The sequence below is a fragment of the Pomacea canaliculata genome, linkage group LG4, assembly GCF_003073045.1.
Source record: "Pomacea canaliculata isolate SZHN2017 linkage group LG4, ASM307304v1, whole genome shotgun sequence".
Lineage (NCBI taxonomy): Eukaryota > Metazoa > Mollusca > Gastropoda > Architaenioglossa > Ampullariidae > Pomacea > Pomacea canaliculata.
In genome coordinates, this window is record NC_037593.1 from 26,781,488 (window position 1) to 26,790,405 (window position 8,918).

Sequence of the window (8,918 nt, forward strand, 5' to 3'; positions counted from 1 at the left end):
AGCATTTTATGATAGATAAATCAACCTACATATTTTAATATGATATATATATATACAAACATTGTGTATTGTACAAAATATGGCTTTTTACATTCATAGATACAGGTAGCGGTTATTATTTACATATATTTCTAAGAAAACATTCAATCTTGAAATCTACTTCATTTACGAATAATACTAGTACAACAATTCATCTCACATTCTTTGGTTTAAAGAAAAAAAAAGCATTACAATTCTAATTAGCATGGCCTTCACATTCCCGGGTCAGGTCACACCAGTAGGTCAGGGCCACGGTCCGGTGTGAGATGATGGTAGTACACACCCCACGCAAAAGAAAATAAAGGTTGAGCCCTCCCTGACATTCACGCTCCGTCGGGCTCTTCGCGTCATTTTTCACGCGCGTCGCGTGCACACGCTCCTGCATGCACGCCCTGTCTACAGTCCGTTCACACCTCAAGGACCGGAAATATGAACATCGACAGGACTAAAAGCCTCAGCGAATTTCCAGTCACCTCCCTTGTACGAACATCGCAAAAAAGAAAAAAATTAATGTCGTTGAATTTGTCTTCACTAGCATCTTTTTTTTTTTCTTCCCCCGAAGTTAAACAGAAAAAAAGAAAAAAAAAAAATGGAATCGAAGAGAAGACGATGCAGCACCGTTCACGAAATTTTGTAAGCGATGCTGCACGCAAGCAAAAGGCGATTACGCGTGTTTTGGAGGCGCAGAGCCGGTCACTCAATCCGCTGTTGCCGGAGGTAAATGGGAGGAGCACGTGCCGCGCTATAAAAGGGAGACCAGCCCGAGGGCGCTAGCCGTGGCGCCATCCGCTCTCAGGAGATAGTGACGCCAGCCTCTAGAGCTCGTGTGGCAAGAGAAAAAAATATATATCAAACAAAACAAAACAAAACAACACTCCGATCCTTTGCCGTTTGATTTGTCGTGTCTCGACAACGTGTCTCGGGACGCTCGGACGTGCATTGAGGCCGCGTGTGTTCTCTTCATTAGTGCGCTTGATTGTCAGCATCCACAATCATTCTCCATGTAATGACACACAAACACCGAGGACTATATTTAGTTCTGATGTTCTGATTTTCTGATCCAGACGAAGAGATTGTACAGCTGATTACAAAATAATTAATAATAAAAACAGTTTGAAGTCGGAGAGGGCTTAGCAGGTGGCAGACAACGTAAATCATTATGATGGTGGTTGTTGTTGTCGTCGTCGTTATTTAACCTTGTTTCTTTAGACACCACAAAGTAGTAGCTATATTTATATCTGGTAGTTGTGGGGAACGACGCCAGACAGAGTCTGCTGGGTAAAAATATGTAGCATGTCACATTCCATTATCAGCATCTTCTACTCGTATTAACTCCATTATCTACATTATTTACTCCGTTATCAGCATCTTCTACTTCTACTCACGTACCCTAGAAGGATATTTTTCCTCTCACCACAGACATTTATTTATGCGCGTACGTGCTCTTACTATGTGCCCACCTCCTCCCTTCAGAAAGTTCCAGAAGGAGGAAGAAACGACGTCGGAACCTTCATTGGAGCGAAAGTTGTCGCTGACCTCTGACCTGGATGCACGGTTCTCCAGGGAGATAAGTCTTTCATTCTTATTGCTGACGGAGACGGAGAAGGGACTGTGACCCTTAGGTCAAAGGGACCATCGATGACAATACGCGAACACGACTGCAGAATCACGGGACCTGACACAACCAAAAGACAGAGAATTTGGTTCTGACCCTCGTCAGCCATAGAAGAGATGTTACCGAGAAATTACATTAACCCTGTGAAATGCTTTCCTCGTTTCAGTTCTTTTCAGGCTTCGAACCGACCTCCGTCTCTACATCCAAGAGTCTTGCGATCCACCCACGGAGCCTTCCTCGACTTCAGAATCCGTTAATAACCGCCAGCTCATTCTGGCTTAATTTCAGTCTCATCTAGAGTTACCTTTTTAAGCACCGAAGACCTAAACAATGTAATGACATATAACCTTTAACAATCTCAGCAGAGTTATCGCATCATTAATAGAATTACCTCCTTCGGCTAAGCATTTTAACCTTCCAACTCCTAATTCTTGCCGACATCGTAAACTCTTCAAAGACAGCCTCCCTCGATTTACGGTTGCGGCCCACATTTTTCTCCATTAAAAGATTAAAAAGCTGGCTTCGACGAGAATTATGGTGGACAGGGGACTGCAGCAAGAAGCTGTTCGTTAAAATGTCAGTCATAACGTAAGATCTCGCGCGCGCGTGACTTGCGCGCGGGTTGACTGGGGGCGGAGGGAATCGGACAAAAGGAATCGAACTAATGATGTTTACGAGGCTGTTATTGTGTCCTCCCTCTGCTGTGCTCATTATCGATGGAATGTCATGGTGTATTTGGCTCCCTTGGCTGAAAATTTCTTTTTCTGTAATGGCTATTCACGTCGTGACGGGAGTCCCGGGGGGAGTTAGGGTAGACTAGTCTGACAGTGGGGAATTAGCATGCCAAGGATGCTGTCTTATCGTGGAGGCGGTTCTTCAGGTACGAGGAATCTGTAAATAGCTGTGCCACTCCCTCTGACGTAGTGGGGTAGCCGTTGGTTTTTTAAATCCCCTCTTCCCATCCCATCATACCCCGCTCCTGAGATTAGCCTGACCACAGCGGCTTAACGAACTAAAAATCGGTCATGGATGATGGGTTGTATGAAAAAATAAATGTGGGATACGATCTGTCATTCTCCAGGTTCATTCGATGGAGATGATGTAAGTATGTCGAGCGTGTAGTAAAGGACGATAAATAATTTGCCACAGAAAACAAATGAAACACAAAATTTAGACATCTTAGAAGTCCAAGAAGAATTGGTTGCCAGGTAAAACAAAAAACAAAAAACCTGCTTAAATAATCAGTAATAACGTGGATACCTGAACCCTCCTGAAAGTCTCAGAAACTCAAAATGTCTATCAGTCCCAAAAATGATGAAAATTCAGGGAGATGCACGGAAAAGTTGTCCGCTTCTGGCAAAGAAGGTTCTTCCACCCAGCAGACATCTTCAGCGCTAGCACCTGAGGGCGAGGAAAAATTTTACGCCTAGAGGGCGCTTTTGGAAGCCAAACAACGTCATTAACTTCGTCATGGAACCAGTGCTGTGCTTCTAGGGATGCTACGATGATAACCAAAGAAGGGACCGAGCTACTTCCGGTCTGTAATGATGCGATTAGAAACGTTTTGCACGCGTCACCGAAGCCTTGAAAGGACACGCGACAGGAACGGAAACTAGGAAAAACTCGACCAACTGGAATTCATTTTAAAAAGTTTCATGAAAAATCTTAGGTAGCGTCTTAATTATAGAGTTGAGTAACCAGGCGTGCATGAAGAAACTATATTGACGAGTTTCCGAAAGAAAGAAGGAAAGAAGGAAGGAAAGAAAGAAAACTGCTTTGGACGTGTGAGCTGAGGCTGCACATACCCTCGCCGGCACTCGACAAGGCCAACACCAAGGGGAAAAGAAAGTGCCATTAGGAGGAAGAGAGTGCGTTGGACAGCACCCGACTAATCAGTAGAAGTGCTGTCGGAAGAGTCAGTCGATCGGTCGACCTGAAAATTAAGACTGGCGCATCTTCAGGGAGGAGATGGAAGTCGCGGGATGTTGCGGTGCGGCACGACATCTTCTGCGGTGATTTAAATCGAGGTCACATTGCGAGATACTTTCATAATTAAAGCACCAGGAGGCATTACAAGGCTAATGAAGCAACATAAAAATACTGTAAATCACAGAGTAAGACGATGCTATGCCACAGAATAATGCGCTCGTGCACGCGCGCACACACACAGTAAGAACAATACAAGGACAGCATGTAATCACCTCTTCAAAAAAAGAACAGAATGAAGGATGCTGGGAAAAGGTTAAAAGGCTATAATCTGGCACCAGCCAGGCTCCATGGAAGCATTACAAGTATTCAGAACATACCGGGTTTCACAAGTGTTCAAATAAAACTGTTAAGAGAGAGAGACTGATCGAGGGCTGGATCGTAAAGGTGTATTAGATGAAGTTGGGAAAAAGAAATGAGAAGTTAATTCGTTAATAAAAAGATTCTGATAATAGAAAAACGTACGCAAAAATATCTCGAGAGTAATGTTTAAGGCTTTTATGGTTTATGTCAGTGAGACTGAGGTACAAACAACACATGCTGCAGGTTGAGGAGGTTTAAAATCCGTTCTGAAATTTTCGTTCAGAAGGGAGGAGGCATCTATTTCCAAAATGTTCCCAAATTGAGGCACGCGCTAAGTTGAGCATCCTACAAGTATTTACTAATCAAAATATTGAATATTAAATATTCCATAATAGAATGATCAAGACTCTGCACAATTACATTTCGTAGAATAAAATTTCTGGAAATAAGAAGAAACGCATGATTTACTAGAACGATAGGCGCCATTGTGTGCTGCGAATTTTCACAAATCTCATTAGTTACAGAAACTTTCGTTGACTTTATTTAGAAAATTCAACGAAAAATAAGATTAAACCTTAAAAAAAAAATACTAAGTTGATTGTAGTTTGCTAGCATTTTCGATAGTATAGCCTGATCTCAAGGCAAAACAAATAATTCAAGAGACAAAGGTTGCTTCAGTCTCACCTCTAGGCAAGACAAACATACATGGTGACACTTCTCACCGGGCAAAGTTTATTTTTGAGCAAATCTCCCCAAAAGAGACTCTCGGGAAACTGAATATCCTCCCCGAGAGACCACTCATGACGTAGTTAGACATGAAACCTCGAAAGTTCTAGTGAAGGGTAGGAAGCAGGAGGAAGGAGCGAACAGGCTCACTCATTTCATCAAGTCTGTGTTGTTAGTGTCGCTAACACTAAGGTGTCGGCACTCCCGGAGTAATCAGCTTTTCTTCCTGAGTGTCACCAGCTCCAAGCTGGCAGAAGCCAAAGAAGGGAGGGGATGAAGGGAGGGGCGAATCATTACAGAAGCTTGGAGACTGTTCATTGGGGAGTAACGACCAATAATTATATCTGCTTCCGGCTCGTGCCCACAATGACACGAACAAAAATTGAAAAAAGGAGAGTGAAAACTGTAAGTTTATGTAAATCAACTGAAGGACTACGTGTAAGAAAAGCGTCAAACACCACCACCACTACCACTACTTCTACTACTACAACTAATAATAATAATAATAATAATAATAATAATAATAATAATAATAATAATAATAAATAATAATAATAATAATAATAATAACAACACATTTCTATAGAGCCTTTCCCCACCACCTAAGTTTGGTGAGGTAGCGGAGGTCCCATAGTGTAGTGATTCAAAACTTGTGATCACTGCCGTGAGGACCCTGAGTTCACATCTCCTCTTGGGGTACTCTGTACTTGTTTGCAGGGTCGGCCCTCGTGGGTTTTCTCCAATTTTGGTTTCTCTCCCCCTTCTCATAATGCGAAATCCCCTGTAGGTGGAAGACTTTCCCCCCAAAATAACCAAGCAATCACCGAAGTCAGGTTCAAAGCACTTTGTGTACAGGAAAATATATAACGCATCATTTTATTGATTATAAATGTGTTCTTGGTTGATAGGTTTGTTTTTCCTTGTTTGTTCTATTTTTCGTATTTTTTTAAAAATCGGGTGCGTTTACGCTATAACTGACCAGTAAAGTTGGGGTAGTGGCTGAACTCTCAATGTTTTCTTAGGTATCTTTAATCTTACTTTCAAATAGCTTCAGTAGAAGAATCCTCTTATTTCTAGAGCACGGTAACTGATAACAGCGGGCTGCGGAGTATCTTCCAGCCACATCGACCAGCGAGGCTGTGTAACCTCTGACCTACCAGCAAAGGGAGGGGTAGCCAACAAAAGGAACCTCCGGCTCTTACTCAATAAGAGGTCAGGATTCTAGGGATATCTCGGCCGCCTCACAAAGCCTGAGGCAAAGCTTTTCAAGTATTTCTGATTGAGAATGCATTTTATAACTGGTCAGCAAAGGTGCTTCTGAAACAGGAACATGAAAAATGTTGAAAAGCAGAGTGTAAACTTTCGTGTTGAAAAGGCAGAAGGGTTATGAACAAAGACATGATTGTTTCATTTCCCTCTCTCCATATCTTCTTTCCTAAATTTAGGTTTCTTTTACTCCGGCAGCTTGCAGCATGGGAGAGAATTTTAAGGTCTTTTGACGACAGAGTTATGACCTTCCCAGTGTCCAGCTTCTCGCTGTTTTCTCGCGTTCATAACGTGTTACCCGGATGTCGGGCAGCTCCGTTCCATCAGCGATCAATCAACATCACGTGATTTCCCGCAGCAGACGACCGAGTTTCACCCTTGCCAAAGATTTGCAAAGAGAGGAGTCGTGTTTTTTTCTCTGGAAACCAATAAGTTTGAACCCTCACTCCTTGGACGAACAGCTGGCTCACTCTTATAGTCCAATCGAAGATTTTTTTTTCTGAAAAAAGTATCAGACTCCACCTAGACCTAACCCCTCCCTTTCACAATGGCGACCGAGTGACCTGAAGACCCCACAGTACTTCATCTTCGTCGTCGTTTTGTCTTCAACCGTTCACAATCCTTAGTTTATCAGTATCACTCATCTCTCTTTCTTTTTCTCTCTTTCTCTCATTTTGCGTGAATCGTACTGTTTCTCAACCTCAGTCGATACCTTTCCTTTGGCGAGGGCTTCAGGGAGGGATTTTTCACCAGGGAAGGCACACAACCTGTGTGCTGGAGACTGCCCGTTGCTTGACTTGCTTTCAGCTGGGGTCGATTCCCTGAAGTCATCCTGGCGGCAGAGTTCAAGCATCCACAGCATGCTGATTTCCCTTGAGCGGTCGTCATTCGCATCCCGATGCATGCTGGGGAGCACAGAACTGAATGGAAGTAAGCCTGAGGAAGGAAGACTACACACCACTGAAGGGGATAGAAATAAACTATGATTACATACGCGAGACAAGTGAAGGGAGGACAAGTAATCCTAAATATATATTCCTGCTACAGATAATTAGAGAGAAGTACCTGCTAGAAAATAAAATAAACCTCTCAAATTCTTGCTATTAATAACTCAAGGGGAGAAAAAACTCATCTTCTACAGATAAATAAGGGGAAACAACAAAAAATAGAAGCTATAGATAAGTCAAGGGGAGACAAGTACACATCTAAAATGCACTCAGAGAATAATTCAAGAGGAGAGAAATGATTATCGCTACCAGCATGCGGCAGAGTCGTCCTTCCAAGTTGTCGCACATGCGTTCGAGTGACTTGCCAGTCGACGCCGGCAGCCAGTTAAATTAATCCGGTCATTAGTTGCCGACCGTGCTATCGCGCCACCTCTTGACCGTTCACTGGGCAAAGCTAAACGGCCCCAACGGTCTCTGGTCGATAACGGCCACGAAGGTAGCAGACGAGAAATCGTCTGTCAGTCATTTCTATTTGTTATCATCACGAACTTGTATTACTGGCAGACGGTTTTTTTCAGTTAACTACTAAAACGAGGCAGGCTACTACAAAGCTTCCGGTTAATTCAGATTTCAAATTAACTGTTAAAACGAGGCATGAGACTACAAAGCTTCCGGTTTAGTCACATTCTTTGTTTAGGCTCGCCGAGACTACTAGCGGAGAACTTCGCAAGAAGCTAAGCGTGTGTCTTGACAGACGGACAGACCTATACACATCCATGGTATCATTGAAACTCAGAATATGAAAAATCTCTAGTCTGTTCATCGTAAATTGAACCCTTACACTAAAACCCGGAAAAGTTTATTTTATATAAATTTTTTCTTTCGTCCAAACAGCGGGTAGTCTTGACCATTGAAGAAGAATACAAAGGCGCTGAGAAGTGTTTGCCTGAAATAGCTGGCACAAAATTGAAACAGAAGTTTGGCTGTTAGGTCATAATTTATTTCACCGCCCCTAACGGCTTTACGAGACTCTTAACTGCCTGCTTCTACGGCCTGAGCCATCTTGAGAGAAATGCAGAAAGACATTTGACAAGCACTGAAGGCAGACAGAAAGAGCGAAATCAATGCAAACGTTGAGAATGACCTGGGTCAGTTTGAAAGACTGAAGGGAACAGCCAGTCCATGCCATGTAAGCCTGGGACAAAAATTGAGAGTTTTCCTAGATGATAAAATTATCTGGTTTCTTTCTTTGAATCGTTTTAAATGTTTCATTCTTTAAAGAAGCCATAATGACATAATTTTTGTGGTCATTTCTATGTTTTCGCAGCATTTAAAAATAAAAAAATTTCCGTTTGCAGGCAAAGAAGATAAAAATTCTCGAAACCAAATGACATAATTTTCATTATTTAATCTGAAACTTTAAAATAAATCACAGTAACAAACTGGAACTGATTCCCCGTCGCGGTCAAGGGGTCTGCGACAACAAAGACCAGAAGCAAGCAGGTCAATTCCATGCAGATTAACTCATTTCTCTGCAATCGCATTCAGAATTAACCTGAAGCAGAAAGCCCGACGATGGTGCCAGAGGCACGAAGAAGGAAGGAGCCGATGTTAAACAAAGAACTCGACAAGCAGAAGAGAGCTCAACACGTGGCGACCTCCCTAAACACAGAAATCAATGGGAAGACAAACCAGTCCCGGAACCACCCACTGGAAGTAACTCCTGTTGCTCAAGCAGTGCTTTGTGGGAGGAGATCGAATGGCTTGAAAACGAGTGGAAGGCGTTAGAGCTTTGCTTAAACTTGAAACTGTTTGAATGTCGTGACGCAGTTTCCAGAAACAGCCGTTGACATCGCCGAGCGGTTGGACGAGGACCATCGAGGTGTACTAGTCCTCATTTATATTCAGATGTGCTTCGGATCAGATAGCCTGGTTGTTATTTGTGATGTTCAGACATATCAATACTAATTTGTTAAGCTCTGCTTATTATCAGGTTTTTCTCTCTCTGTCTGTTTTTTCTCTGTCTCGGTCTGTCT